Source organism: Pan troglodytes, chromosome 13 (genome assembly GCF_028858775.2).
Source record: "Pan troglodytes isolate AG18354 chromosome 13, NHGRI_mPanTro3-v2.0_pri, whole genome shotgun sequence".
NCBI lineage: Eukaryota > Metazoa > Chordata > Mammalia > Primates > Hominidae > Pan > Pan troglodytes.
The window spans coordinates 7,723,846-7,742,534 of NC_072411.2; positions in this window are offsets into that span (position 1 = coordinate 7,723,846).

Genomic DNA, 18,689 nt, shown 5'->3' on the forward strand with positions numbered 1-18,689 from the left:
CTGTATAAATATGGAAATATCTACACCGCTATCTCTATAAACATGGAAATATCTACACCGCCATCTGTAAAAACATGGAAATACCTATACAATCTTCTCAGTAAACATGGAAATATGTACACCACCATCTGTATGAACATGGAAATATCTTCAATGCCATCTGTATAACATGGAAATACCTACACGGCAATCTGGGTATAGATGGAAACATCAACACCGCCAACTATACAAACATGGAAATATCTACACTGTTATCTCTATAAACATGGAAATATGTACACTGCGGTCTGTATAAACATGGAAATATCTACACCGGTATCTGTATAAACATGGAAATATCTACACCATGATCTGTATAAACATGGAAATATATACAACGCTATCTGTATAAAAATGGAAATATCTGCACCGCTATCTCTACAAGCATGGAAATATCTACAAAGCCATCTGTATAAACATGGAAATACCTACACAGTCATGTGTAGGAACATTTAAATATCTACACTGCCATCTGTATAAACCTAGAAATATCTACACAGCCCTCTGTATAAATATGGAAATAACTGCATAGACATCTGTGTAAACATGGAAATATCTGCACCGCTATCTGTATAAACATGGAAATACCTACACTGCTGTCTCTACAAACATGGAAATATGTACAGCGCTATGTGTATAAACATGGAAATATCTCCACTGCTCTCTGTATAAACATGGAAATATCTCCACCGTTATCTGTATAAACATGGAAATATCTGCAGCGCCATCTCTATAAACATTGAAATATCTACACTGCCAACTGTAAAAACATGGACATATCTACACCGCAAACTGTATAAACACGGAAATATCTACACCACCATCTGTATAAACATGGAAATAACTACAATGCCATGTGTATAAACATGGAAATATCTGCAGCGCCATCTCTATAAACATTGAAATATCTACACTGCCATCTGTAAAAACATGGACATATCTACACCCCAAACTGTATAAACATGGAAATATCTACACCACCATCTGTATAAACATGGAAATACCTACAATACCATCTGTATAGACATGGAAATATCTACACAGACATCTGTATAAATATGGAAGTATCTACACGGCCATCTGTATAAACATGGAAATATCTACACTGCCATCTGTAGAAAGATGGAAATATGTACACCGCTATCTCTATAAATATGGAAATATCTACAACGCCATCTCTATAAACATGAAAATATCTACACTGCCATCTCCATAAAGATGGAAGTATCTACTCCGCAATGTGTATAAACACGGAAATATCTACACCACCATCTGTGTAAACATGGAAATATCTACACCGCTATCTGTATAAACATGGAAATATCTACACCGCCATCTGTGTATAGATGGAAATATCAACACCGCCTTCTGTACAAACATAGAAATGTCTACATCGCTATCTCTATAAGCATGTAAATATCTGCAATGCCATCTGCAAAAACATGGAAATACCTATACAGTCATCTGTATAAACGTGGAAATATCTACAATGCCATCTGTATACCCATGGAAATATCTACACAGCCATCTGTATAAACATGTAAATATCTACACTCCTATCTCTATAAACATGGAAATATCTACACCGCCATCTCAATAAACATGAAAATATCTACACTGCCATCTCCATAAACATTTAAGTAACTACTCCGCCATCTGTATAAACATGGAAATATCTACACAGCCATCTGTGTGAATAAGGAAATATCTACAATGCCATCTGTATAAAGATATAAATATCTGCACCGCGAGCTGTATAAACATAGAAATATCTACATCGCTACCTGTATAAACATGGAAATACCAACACCGCTATCGGTATAAACATGGAAATATCTACAACGCCATCTATGTAAACATGGAACTATCTATACTGCTATGTCTATAAACATGGAATTACCTACACCGCTATCTCTATAAACATGGAAATATCTACACCACTATCTGTATAAACATGGAATTATCTACACCGCTATCTGTATAAACATGGAAATATCTACACCGCGATCTGTGTAAACATGGAAATTTATACAGCGCTATCTGTATAAACATGGAAATATCTGCACCGCTATCTCTATAAACATGGATATATCTACAAAGCCATCTGTATAAACATGGAAATACCTACAGAGTCATGTGTTGGAACATGGAAATATCTACACTGCCATCTGTATAAACATAGAAACATCTTCACAGCCCTCTGAATAAATATGGAAATATCTGCAAAGGCATCTGTGTAAACATGGAAATATCTGCACCGCTATCTGTATAAACATGGAAATACCTACACCGCTGTCTCTATAAACATGGAAATATGTACACTGCTATGTGTATAAACATGGAAATATCTCTATTGCTGTCTGTATGAACATGGAAATATCTCCACCGTTATCTGTTTAAACATGGAAATATGTACAGCGCCATCTCTATAAACATTGAAATATCTACAATGCCATCTGTAAAAACATGGAAATATCTACACAGTCATCTGAATAAACATGGAAATATCTACACCACCATCTGTATAAACATGGAAATACCTACAATACCATCTGTATACACATGGAAATATCTACACAGACATCTGTATAAATATGGAAATATCTACACCGCCATCTGTATAAACATGGAAATATCTACACTGCCATCTGTAGAAACATGGAAATATCTACACCACTATCTCTATAAATATGGAAATATCTACACCGCCATCTCTATAAACATGAAAATATCTACACTGCCATCTCTATAAAGATGGAAGTATCTACTCCGCCATGTGTATAAACACGGAAATATCTACACCACCATCTGTGTAAACATGAAAATATCTACACCGCTATCTGTATAAACATGGAAATATCTACACCGCTATCTGTATAAACTTGGAAATAACTACACCGCGATCTGTATAAACATGGAAATATCTACACCGCGATCTGTATAAACATGGAAATATCTACACCGCTATATGAATAAACATGGAAATATCTACACCGCGATCTGTATAAACATGGTAATATCTACACCACCATCTATATAAACATGGAAATACCTACACCGCCATTTGTATAAACATGGAAATATCTACTCCGCAATCTGCATGTCCATGGAAATATCTATGCCGCCATCTGTTCAAACATGGAAATATCTACAAAGCTATCTCTATAAACATGGAAATATCTGCAATGCCATCTGTAAAAACATGGAAATACCTATACAGTCATCTGTATAAACATGGAAATATCTACAATGCCATCTTTATACACATGGAAATATCTACACAGCCATCTGTATAAACATGTAAATATCTACACTACTATCTCTATATACATCGAAATATCTACACCGCTATCGGTATAAACATGGAAATATCTACACCGATATCTCTATAAACATGGAAATATCTACACCGTGATCTGTATAAACATGGAAATATTTACACCGCTATCTGTATAAACATGGAAACTTCTACACCGTTATCTGTATAAATATGGAAATATCTACACCGCTATCTCAATAAATTTGGAAATATCTACACCACCATCTGTATAAACATGGAAATACCTATACAGTCATCTGTGTAAACATGGAAATATCTACACCACCATCTGTATAAACATGGAAATATCTACAATGCCATCTGTATACACATGAAAATACCTACACGGCAATCAGTGTATAGATGGAAACACAAACAACGCCATCTGTACAAACATGGAAATATCTACACGGCTATCTCTATAAACATGGAAATATCTACACTGCGGTCTGTATAAACATAGAAATATCTACACAGCCCTCTGTATAAATATGGAGATATCTGCATAGGCGTCTGTATGAACATGGAAATATCTGCACCGCTATCTGTATAAACATGGAAATACCTACACCGCTGTCTCTATAAACATGGAAATATGTACACCGCTATGTGTATAAACATGGAAATATCTCCACTGCTGTCTGTATAAACATGGAAATATCTCCACTGTTATCTGTATAAACATGGAAATATCTGCAGCGCCATGTCTATAAACATTGAAATATCTACACTGCCATCTGTAAAAACATGGAAATATTTACACAGTCATCTGAATAAACATGGAAATATCTACACCACCATCTGTATAAACATGGAAATACCTACAATACCATCTGTATACACATGGAAATATCTACACAGACATCTGTATAAATATGGAAATATCTACACGGCCATCTGTATAAACATGGAAATATCTACACTGCCATCTGTAGAAAGATGGAAATATCTACACCGCTATCTCTATAAATATGGAAATATCTACACCACCATCTCTATAAACATGAAAATATCTACACTGCCATCTCCATAAAGATGGAAGTATCTACTCCGCCATGTGTATAAACACGGAAATATCTACACCACCATCTGTGTAAACATGGAAATATCTACACCGATATCTGTAAAAACATGGAAATATCTACACCGCTATCTGTATAAACTTGGAAATATCTACACCGCGATCTGTATAAACATGGAAATATCTACACCGCGATCTGTATAAACATGGAAATATCTACACCGCTATATGAATAAACATGGATATATCTACACAGCAATCTCTATAAGCATGGAAATATCTTCACCGCCATCTGAATAAACATGGAAATACCTACAAAGTCATCTGTATAAACATGGAAATATCTACACAGCCATTTGTATAAACATGGAAATATCTACACAGCCATCTGTATATACATGGAAATATCTACACCGCTATCTGTATAAACATGGAAATAACTACACCGCCATCTGCATGTCCATGGAAATATCTACGCCGCCATCTGTATAAACATGGAAATATCTACACGGCCATCTGTGTATAGATGGAAATATCAACACCGCCATCTGCACAAACATGGAAGTATCTACACCGCTATCTCTATAAACATGGAAATATCTGCACTGCCATCTGTAAAAACATGGAAATACCTATAGAGTCATCTCTGTAAACATGGAAATATCTACAATGCCATCTGTATACACATGGAAATATCTACACAGCCATCTGTATAAACATGTAAATACACTGCTATCTCTATAGACATGGAAATATCTACACCACCATCTCTATGAACATGAAAATATCTACACTGCCATCTCCATAAACATGGAACTTAGAAATCCGCCATCTGTATAAACATGGAAACACCTCCACCGCCAACTGTGTGAATCAGGAAATATCTACAATGCCATCTGTGTAAAGATATAAATACCTGCACCGTGAGCTGTATAAACATGGAAATATCTACAATGCCAACTATATAAACATGGAAATATCTACAACGCTATGTCTATAAACATGGAAATACCTACACCGCTATCTCTATAAGCATGGAAATATCCACACCGCCATCTGCATATCCATGGAAATATCTACAACGCCATCTGTATAAAGATGGAAATATCTACACGGCAATCTGTGTACAGATGGAAATATCAAAACCGCCATCTGTACAAACATGGAATTATCTACACCGCTATCTGTATAAACATAGAAATACCTACACTGCAGTCTGTATAAACATGGAAATATCTACACCGTTATCTGTATAAACATGGAAATATCTACACCACGATCTGTATAAACATGGAAATATTTACACCGATATCTGTATAAACCTGGAAATATCTACACTGCTATCTCTATAAATATGGAAATATCTACACCGCCATCTGTATAAACATGGAAATAACTACACAGTCATGTGTAGGAACATGGAAGTATCAACACCAACGTTTGTATAAAGATGGAAATATCTACAACGTTATCTGTATAAACATGGAAATATATACACAGTGATCTGTATAAACATGGAAATATGTACAGCACTCTCTGAATAAAGATGGAAATATCTACACTGCTATCTGTAAAAGCATGGAAATATCTACACCACTATCTGTATAAAGATGGAAATATTTACACAGCTATCTCAATAAACATGGAAATATCTACACCGCTATCTCTATAAATATGGAAATATCTACACCGCCATCTGTATTAACATGCAAATATCTACACAGTCATCTGTATAAAACTGGAAATATCTACTCTGTCATCTATATAAGCATGGAAATATCTTCAGAGAAATCTGTATAAACATGGAAATATCGGCACAGCCATCTGTATAAACATGGAAATATCTACAACGCTATCTGTATAAACATGGAAATATATACACCGCTATGTGTATTGACTTGGAAATATCTCCATTGCTATCTGAACAAACATAGACATATCTCCACCGCAATCTGTATAAACTTGAAAATATCTACACCGCTATCTCTATAAAAATGGAAATATCTGCACTGCCATCTGTAAAAACATGGAAATACCTATACAGTCATCTGTGTAAACATGGAAATATCTACAATGCCATCTGTATAAGCATGTAAATATCTACACTGCTATCTCTATAAACTTGGAAATATCTACACCGCCATCTCTATTAACTTGAAAATATCTACACTGCCATCTCCATAAACATGGAACTAACTACTCCGCCATCTGTATAAACATGGAAACATCTTCACCGCCATCTGTGTGAATAAGGAAATATCTACAATGCCATCTGTATAAAGATATAAATATCGGCACCGCGAGCTGTATAAACATGGAAATATCTACATCGCTATCTGTATAAATGTGGAAATACCAACACCGCTATCGGTATAAACATGGAAATATCTACACCGCCATCTCTATAAACATGGAAATATCTACACCGCGATCTGTATAAACATGGAAATATCTACACCGCTATCTGTATAAACATGGAAATATCTACACAGCTATCTCTATAAACATGGAAATACATACACCGCCATCTGTATAAAGAATGGAAATACCTACAAAGTCATCTGTATAAACATGGAAATATCTACACAGCCATCTGTATAAACATGGAAATATCTACACAGCCATCTGTATATACATGGAAATATCTACACCGCTATCCGTATAAACATGGAAATAACTACACCACTATTTGTATAAACAAGGAAATATCTACACCGCTATCTGTATAAACATGGAAATATCTTCACTGCTATATCTATAAACATCGAAATATCTACACTGCCATCTGTATAAACTTGGAAATACTTACAAAGTTAACTGTATAAACATGGAAATATCTACACCGCCATATGTATAAACATGGAAATATCTACACAGCCATGTGTATATACATGGAAATATCTGCACCGCTATCTATATAATCATGGAAATATCTGCACCGCTATCTCTATAAACATGGAAATATCTACAAAGACATCTGTATAAACATGGAAATAACTACACAGTCATGTGTAGGAACATTTAAATATCTACACTGCCATCTGTATAAACATAGAAATATCTACACTGCCCTCTGTATAAATATGGAAATATCTGCATAGGCATCTGTATAAACATGGAAATATCTGCACCGCCATCTGTATAAACATGGAAATACCTACACTGCTGTCTCTATAAACATGGAAATATGTACACCGCTATTTGAATAAACATGGAAATATCTCCACTGCTCTCTGTATAAACATGGAAATATCTCCACCGTTATCTGTATAAACATGGAAATATCTACAGCGCCATCTCTATAAACACTGAAATATCTACACTGCCATGTGTAAAAACTTGGAAATATCTACACAGTCATCTGAATAAACATGGAAATATCTACACCACCATCTGTATAAACATGGAAATACCTACAATACCATCTGTATACACATGGAAATATCTACACAGACATCTGTATAAATATGGAAATATCCACACCGCCATCTGTATAAACATGGAAATATCTACACTGCCATCTGTAGAAAGATGGAAATATCTACACCGCTATCTCTATAAATATGGAAATACCTACACCGCCATCTCTATAAACATGAAAATATCTACACTGCCATCTCCATAAAGATAGAAGTATCTACTCCGCCATGTGTATAAACACGGAAATATCTACACCACCATCTGTGTAAACATGGAAATATCTACACCGCCATCTGCATGTCCATGGAAATATCTACGCCGCCATCTGTATAAACATGGAAATATCTACACGGCCATCTGTGTATAGATGGAAAAATCAACACCGCCATCTGTACAAACATGGAAATATCTACAGCGCTATCTCTATAAACATGGAAATATCTGCACTGCCATCTGTAAAACATGGAAATACCTATACACTCATCTGTATAAACATGGAAATATCTACAATGCCATCTGTATACACATGGAAATATCTACACAGCCATCTGTATAAACGTAAATATCTACACTGCCATCTCCATAAACCTGGAACTAACTACTCCGACATCTGTATAAACATGGAAACATCTACACCGCCATCTGTGTGAATAAGGAAATATCTACAATGCCATCTGTATAAAGATATAAATATCTGCACCGCGAGCTGTATAAACATGGAAATATCTACATCGCTATGTCTATAAACATGGAAATACCTACACCGCTATCTCTATAAACATGGAAATATCTACACCGCTATCTGTATAAACATGGAAATATCTACACCACTATCTGTATAAACATCGAAATATCTACACCGCGATCTGTATAAACATGGAAATATCTACACCGCGATCTTTATAACCATGGAAATATGTTCACCCTGATCTGTATAAACATGGAAATATTTACACCGCTATCTATATAAACATGGTAATATCTACACCACCATCTATATAAACATAGAAATATCTACGCCGCCATCTGTATTAACATGGAAATATCTACAATGCCATCTGTAGAAAGATGGAAATATCTACACCGCAATCTGTGTAAACATGGAAATATCTACACCGATAGCTGTAAAAACATGGAAATATCTACACCGCTATCTGTATAAACATGGAAATATCTACACCGCGATCTGCATAAACATGGAAATATCTACACCGCGATCTGTATAAACATGGAAATATCTACACCGCTAGATCTATAAACATGGAAATACCTACACCGCCATCTGTATAAACATGGAAATACCTACAAAGTCATCAGTATAAATATGGCAATATCTACACAGCCATCTGTATAAAATGGAAATATCTACACAGCCGTCTGTATATACATGCAAATATCTACACCACGATCTGCATAAACATGGAAATATATACAGCGCTATCTGTATAAACATGGAAATATCTGCACCGCTATCTCTATATACATGGAAATACGTACAAAGCCATCTGTATAAAGATGGAAATACCTACACAGTCATGTGTAGGAACATGGAAATATCTACACTGCCATCTGTATAAACATAGAAATATCTACACAGCCCTCTGTATAAATATGGAAATATCTGCATAAGCATCTCTGTAAACATGGAAATATCTGCAACGCTATCTGTATAAACATGGAAATACCTACACCGCTGTCTCTATAAACATGGAAATATGTACACCTCTATGTGTATAAACATGGAAATATCTCCACTTCTGTCTGTATAAACATGGAAATATCTCCAAGGTTATCTGTTTAAACATGGAAATATCTACAGCGCCATCTCTATAAACATTGAAATGTCTACACTGCCATCTGTAAAAACATGGAAATATCTACACAGTCATCTGAATAAACATGGAAATATCTACACCACCATCAGTATATACATGGAAATACCTACAATACCATCTGTATACACATGTAAATATCTACACAGACATATGTATAAATATGGAAATATCTCACACTGCCATCTGTATAAACATGGAAATATCTACACTGCCATCTGTAGAAAGATGGAAATATGTACACCGCTATCTCTGTAAATATGTAAATATCTACACCGCCATCTCTATAAACATGAAATTATCTACACTGCCATCTCCATAAAGATCGAAGTATGTACTCCGCCATGTGTATAAACACGGAAATATCTACACCACCATCTGTGTAAACATGGAAATATCTACACTGCTATCTGTACAAACATGGAAATATCTGCACCGCTATCTGTATAAACATGGAAATATCTACACCGCGGTCTGTATAAACATGGAAATATCTACACCGCTATCTGTATAAACATGGAAATATCTACACCGCTATCTCTATAAACATGGAAATATCTACACCGTGATCTGTATGAACATGGAAATATTTACACCACGATCTGTATAAACATGGAAACTTCTACACCGCTATCTGTATAAACATGGAAATATCTACACCGCCATCTGTATAAACATGTAAATATCTACACAGACATATGTATAAATATGGAAATATCTACACTGCCATCTGTATATACATGGAAATATCTACAATGCCATCTGTATACACATGGAAATCCCTACACGGCAATCTGTGTATACATGGAAACATCAACACCGCCATCTGTACAAACATGGAAATATCTACATTGCTATGTCAATAAACATGGAAATATCTACACTGCGGTCTGTATAAACATGGAAATATCTACACCGGTATCTGTATAAACATGGAAATAACTACACCGCTATTTGAATAAACAAGGAAATATCTACACCGCCATCTGTTTAAACATGGAAATATATTCACAGACATCTGTTTATACATGGGAATATCTACACCGCTATCTGTATAAACATGCTAATAACTACACCGCTATCTGTATAAATGTGGAAATATTTGCACCGCTATCCCTATAAACATGGTAATATCAACACCGTGATCTGTATAAACATGGAAATATCTACACCATGATCTGTATAAACATGGAAACATCTACACCGTGATCTGTATAAGCATGGAAATATCTACACCGCCATCTCTATAAACATGGAAAAATCAACACCGCTATCTCTATGAACATGGAAATATCTACACCGCCATCTGTATAAACATGGAAATATTTACAATGCTATCTGTATAAACATGGAAATATTTACACAGCTATCTCTATAAACATGGAAATATCTACACCGCCATCTGTATAAACATGGAAATACCTACAAAGTCATCTGTATAACAATGGAAATATCTACACAGCCATCGGTATAAACCTTGAAATATCTACACAGCCATCTGTATATACATGGAAATATCTACACAGCCATCTGTATATACATGGAGATATCTACACCGCTATCTGTATAAACATGGAAATATCTACACCGCTATTTGTATAAACAAGGAAATGTCTACACCGTGATCTGTATAAACATGGAAATATGTACACCGCCATCTCTATAGACATGGAAATATCTACACCCCTATCTGTATAAACATGGAAATATCCACACCGCTATCTCTGTAAACGTGGAAAAATCAACAACGCTATCTCTATGAACATGGAAATATCTACACCACCATCTCTATAAACATGGAAATATCTACACCACGATCAGTATAAACATGGAAATGTCTACCCCGCTATCTGTATAAACATGGAAATATCTCCACTGCTATCTCTATAAACATGGAAATACCTACACCGCCATCTGTATAAACATGGAAATATCCACAATGCCATCTGTAGAAAGATGGAAATATCTACACCGCAATCTGTGTAAACATGGAAATATCTACACCGATATCTGTAAAAACATGGAATTATCTACACCCCTATCTGTATAAACATGGAAATATCCACACCGCTATCTCTATAAACGTGGAAAAATCAACACCGCTATCTCTATGAACATGGAAATATCTACACCGCCATCTGTATAAACATGGAAATATCTACACAGCCATCTGTATAAACCTGGAAATATCTACAAAGCCATGTCTATATACATGGAAATATCTACATCGCTATCTGTATAAACATGGAAATATCTACACCGCTCTTTGTATAAACAAGGTAATATCTACACCGTGATCTGTATAAACATGGAAATATCTACACCACCATCTCTATAAACATGGAAATATCTACACCCCTATCTGTATAAACATGGAAATATCCACACCGCTATCTCTATAAACATGGAAAAATCAACACCGCTATCTCTACGAACCTGGAAATATCTACACCGCCATCTGTATAATCATGGAAATATTTACAATGCCATCTGTATACACATGGAAATATCTACACAGACATCTGTATAAACATGTAAATATCTGAACTGCTATTTCTATAAACATGGAAATATCTACACCGTCATCTCTATAAACAGGAAAATATCTACACTGCCATCTCCATAAACATGGAACTAACTACTTCGCCATCTGTATAAACATGGAAACATCTACACCCCCATCTGTGTGAATAAGGAAGTATCTACAATGCCATCTGTATAAAGATATAAATATCTGCACCGCGAGCTCTATAAACATGGACATATCTACATCGCTATCTGTATAAACGTGGAAATACCAACACCGCTATCGGTATAAACATGGAAATATCTACAACGCCATCTATATAAACATGGATATATCTACACCGCTATGTCTATAAACCTGGAAATACCTACACCGCTATCTCTATAAACATGGAAATATCTACACCGCTATCTGTATAAACATGGAAATATCTACACCGCTATCTGTATAAACAAGGAAATATCTACACCGTGATCTGTATAAACATGGAAATATCTACACCGCTATCTGTATAAACATGGAAATATCTACATAGCTATCTCTATAAACATGGAAATATCTACACCGCCATCGGTAAAACATGGAAATACCTAAAAAGTCATCTGTAAAAACATGGAAATATCTACACAGCCATCTGTATAAACATGGAAATATCAACACAGCCATCTGTATATACAAAGAAATATCTACACCGCTATCTGTATAAACATGGAAATAACTACACCGCTATTTGTAAAAACAAGGAAATATCTACACCGTTATCTGTATAAACATGGAAATATCTACACTGCCATCTCTATAAACATGGAAATATCTACACCCCTATCTGTATAAACATGGAAATACCCACACTGCTATCTCTATAAACATGGAAAAATCAACACCGCTATCTCTATGAACATGGAAATATCTACTCCGCCATCTCTATAAACATGGAAATATCTACACCGCGATCAGTATAAACATGGAAATATCTACACCGCTATCTGTATAAACGTGGAAATATCTCCACTGCTATCTCTATAAACATCGAAATATCTCCACCGCCATCTGTATAAACATGGAAATACTTACAAAGTTATCTGTATAAACATGGAAATATCTACACCGCCATCTGTATAAACATGGAAATATCTACACAGCCATGTGTACATACATGGAAATATCTACACCGCTATCTATATAAACATGGAAATAACTACAACGCTATCTGTATAAACATGGAAATATCTACACCGCCATCGACATATCCATGGAAATATCTGCGCCGCCATCTGTACAAACATGGAAATATCTACAAAGTCATCTGTGTATAGATGGAAATATCAACAAAGCCGTCTGTACAAACATGGAAATATCTGCACCGCTATCTGTATAAACATGGAAATATCTACACCGCGGTCTGTAAAAACATGGAAATATCTACAATGCTATCTGTATAAGCATGGAAATATCTACACCCTGATCCGTATAATCATGGAAATATTTACACCGCTGTCTGTATAAACGTGGAAATTTCTACACCGTTATCTGTATAAATACGGAAATGTCTACACCGCTATCTCTATAAACATGGAAATATCTACACCGCCATCTGTATAAACATGGAAATATCTATACAGTCATCTGTATCAACATGGAAATATCTACAATGCCATCTGTATACACATGGAAATATCTACACAGCCATCTGTATAAACATGTAAATATCTACACTGCTATTTCTATAAATGTGGAAATATCTACACCGCCATCTCTATAAACATGAAAATATCTACACTGCCATCTCCATAAACACGGAATTAACTACTTCGCCATCTGTATAAACATGGAAACATCTACACCGCCATCTGTGTGAATAAGGAAGTATCTACAATGCCATCTGTATAAAGATATAAATATCTGCACCGCGAGCTCTATAAACATGGAAATATCTACATCCCTATCTGTATAAACGTGGAAATACCAACACCGCTATCGGTATAAACATGGAAATATCTACAACGCCATCTATATAAACATGGAAATATCTACACCGCTATGTCTATAAACCTGGAAATACCTACACCGCTATCTCTATCAACATGGAAATATCTACACCGCTATCTGTATAAACATGGAAATATCTACACCGCTATCTGTATAAACATGGAAATATCTACACAGCTATCTCTATAAACATGGAAATATCTACACCGCCATCGGTAAAACATGGAAATACCTACAAAGTCATCTGTAAAAACATGGAAATATCTACACAGCCATCTGTATAAACATGGAAATATCAACACAGCCATCTGTATATACATGGAAATATCTACACCGCTATCTGTATAAACATGGAAATAACTACAACGCTATTTCTATAAACAAGGAAATATCTACACCGTTATCTGTATAAACATGGAAATATCTACACCGCCATCTCTATAAACATGGAAATATCTACACCCCTATCTGTATAAACATGGAAATACCCACACCGCTATCTCTATAAACATGGAAAAATCAACACCGCTATCTCTATGAACATGGAAATATCAACACCGCCATCTCTATAAACATGGAAATATTTACACCGCGATCAGTATAAACATGGAAATATCTACACCGCTATCTGTATAAACATGGAAATATCTACACAGCCATGTGTACATACATGGAATTATCTACACCACTATCTATATAAACATGGAAATAACTACAACGCTATCTGTATAAACATGGAAATATCTACACCGCCATCTACATATCCATGGAAATATCTGCGCCGCCATCTGTACAAACATGGAAATATCTACACAGTCATCTGTGTATAGATGGAAATATCAACAAAGCCGTCTGTACAAACATGGAAATATCTGCACCGCTATCTGTATAAACATGGAAATATCTACACCGCGGTCTGTAAAAACATGGAAATATCTACACCGCTATCTGTATAAACATGGAAATATCTACACCGTGATCCATATAAACATGGAAATATTTACACCGCTATCTGTATAAAAGTGGAAATTTCTACACCGTTATCTGTATATATACGGAAATGTCTACACCGCTATCTCTATAAACATGGAAATATCTACACCACCATCTGTATAAACATGGAAATATCTACATCGCTATCTCTATAAACATGGAAATATCTGCACTGCCATCTGTAAAAACATGGAAATACCTGTACAGTCATCTGTATAAACATGGAAATATCTACAATGCCATCTGTATACACATGGAAATATCTACATTACCATCTGTAGAAAGATGGAAATATGTACACCGCTATCTCTATAAATATGGAAATATCTACACCGCCATCTCTATAAACATGAAAATATCTACACTGCCATCTCCATAAAGATGGAAGTATCTACTCCGCCTTGTGTATAAACACGGAAATATCTACACCACCAGCTGTGTAAACATGGAAATATCTACAACGCTATCTGTATAAACATAGAAATATCTACACCGCCATCTGCATGTCCATGGAAATATCTATGCCGCCATCTGTATAAACATGGAAATATCTACACGGCCATCTGTGTATAGATGGAAATATCAACACCGCCATCTGTACAAACATGGAAATATCTACATCGCTATCTCTATAAACATGGAAATATCTGCACTGCCATCTGTAAAAACATGGAAATACCTATACAGTCATCTGTATCAACATGGAAATATCTACAATGCCATCTGTATACACATGGAAATATCTACACAGCCATCTGTATAAACATGTAAATATCTACACCGCTATGTCTATAAACCTGGAAATACCTACACCGCTATCTCCATAAACATGGAAATATCTACATCGCTATCTGTATAAACATGGAAATATCTACACCGCTATCTGTATAAACATGGAAATATCTACACCGTGATCTGTATAAACATGGAAATATCTACACCGCTATCTGTATAAACATGGAAATATCTACACAGCTATCTCTATAAACATGGAAATATCTACACCGCCATCAGTAAAACATGGAAATACCTACAAAGTCATCTGTAAAAACATGGAAATATCTACACAGCCATATGTATAAACTTGGAAATATCAACACAGCCATCTGTATATACATGGAAATATCTACACCGCTATCTGTATAAACATGGAAATAACTACACCGCTATTTGTATAAACAAGGAAATATCTACACCGTTATCTGTATAAACATGGAAATACCTACACCGCCATCTCTATAAACATGGAAATATCTACACCCCTATCTGAATAAACATGGAAATACCCACACCGCTATCTCTATAAACATGGAAAAATCAACACCGCTATCTCTATGAACATGGAAATATCTACACCGCCATCTCTATAAACATGGAAATATCTACACCGCGATCAGTATAAACATGGAAATATCTACACCGCTATCTGTATAAACATGGAAATATCTCCACTGCTATTTCTATAAACATCGAAATATCTACACCGCCATATGTATAAACATGGAAATACTTACAAAGTTATCTGTATAAACCTGGAAATATCTACACCGCCATTTTATAAACATGGAAATGTCTACAGAGCCATGTGTACATACATGGAAATATCTACACCACTATCTATATAAACATGGAAATAACTACAACGCTATCTGTATAAACATGGAAATATCTACACCGCCATCTACATATCCATGGAAATATCTGCGCCGCCATCTGTACAAACATGGAAATATCTACACAGTCATCTGTGTATAGATGGAAATATCAACAAAGACGTCTGTACAAACATGGAAATATCTGCACCGCTATCTGTATAAACATGGAAATATCTACACCGCGGTCTGTAAAAACATGGAAATATCTACACCGCTATCTGTATAAACATGGAAATATCTACACCGTGATCCGTATAAACATGGAAATATTTACACCGCTATCTGTACAAACGTGGAAATTTCTACACCTTTATCTGTATAAATACGGAAATGTCTACACCGCTATCTCTATAAACATGGAAATATCTAAACCGCCATCTGTATAAACATGGAAATACCTATAGAGTCATCTGTGTAAACATGGAAATATCTACACCACCATCTGTATAAACATGGAAATATCTACATCGCTATCTCTATAAACATGGAAATACCTGCACTGCCATCTGTAAAAACATGGAAATACCTGTACAGTCATCTGTATAAACATGGAAATATCTACAATGCCATCTGTATACACATGGAAATATCTACATTACCATCTGTAGAGAGATGGAAATATGTACACCGCTATCTCTATAAATATGGAAATATCTACACCGCCATCTCTATAAACATGAAAATATCTACACTGCCATCTCCATAAAGATGGAAGTATCTACTCCGCCTTGTGTATAAACACGGAAATATCTACACCACCAGCTGTGTAAACATGGAAATATCTACACCGCTATCTGTATAAACTTGGAAATATCTACACCGCCATCTGCATGTCCATGGAAATATCTATGCTGCCATCTGTATAAACATGGAAATATCTACACGGCCATCTGTGTATAGATGGAAATACCAACACCGCCATCTGTACAAACATGGAAATATCTACATCGCTATCTCTATAAACATGGAAATATCTGCACTGCCATCTGTAAAAACATGGAAATACCTTTACAGTCATCTGTATAAACATGGAAATATCTACAATGCCATCTGTATACACATGGAAATATCTACACAGCCATCTGTATAAACATGTAAATATCTACACTGCTATCTCTATAAACATGGAAATATCTATACCGCCATCTCTATAAACATGAAAATATCTACACTGCCAACTCCATAAACATGGAACTAACTACTTCGCCATCTGTATAAACATGGAAACATCTACACCGCCATCTGTGTGAATTAGGAAGTATCTACAATGCCATCTGTTTAAAGATATAAATATCTGCACCGCGAGCTGTATAAACATGGAAATATCTACATCGGTATCTGTATAAACGTGGAAATACCAACACCGCTATCGGTATAAACATGGAAATATCAACAACGCCATCTATATAAACATGGAAATATCTACACCACTATGTCTATACACATGGAAATACCTACACCGCTATCTCTATAAACATGGAAATATCTACACCGCTATCTGTATAAACATGGAAATATCTACACGGAGATCTGTATAACCATGGAAATATCTACACCGCGATCTGTATAAACATGGAAATATCTACACCGCGATCTGTATAAACATGGAAATACCTTCACCATGATCTGTATAAACATGGAAATATCTACACCGCTGTCTGTATAAACATGGTAATATCTACACCACCATCTATATAAACATGGAAATATCTACACCACCATCTGTATAAACATGGAAATATCTACAATGCCATCTGTAGAAAGATGGAAATATCTACACCGCAATCTGTGTAAACATGGAAATATCTACACCGATATTTGTAAAAACATGGAAATATCTACACCGCTATCTGTATAAACATGGAAATATCTACACCGCGATCTGTACAAACAT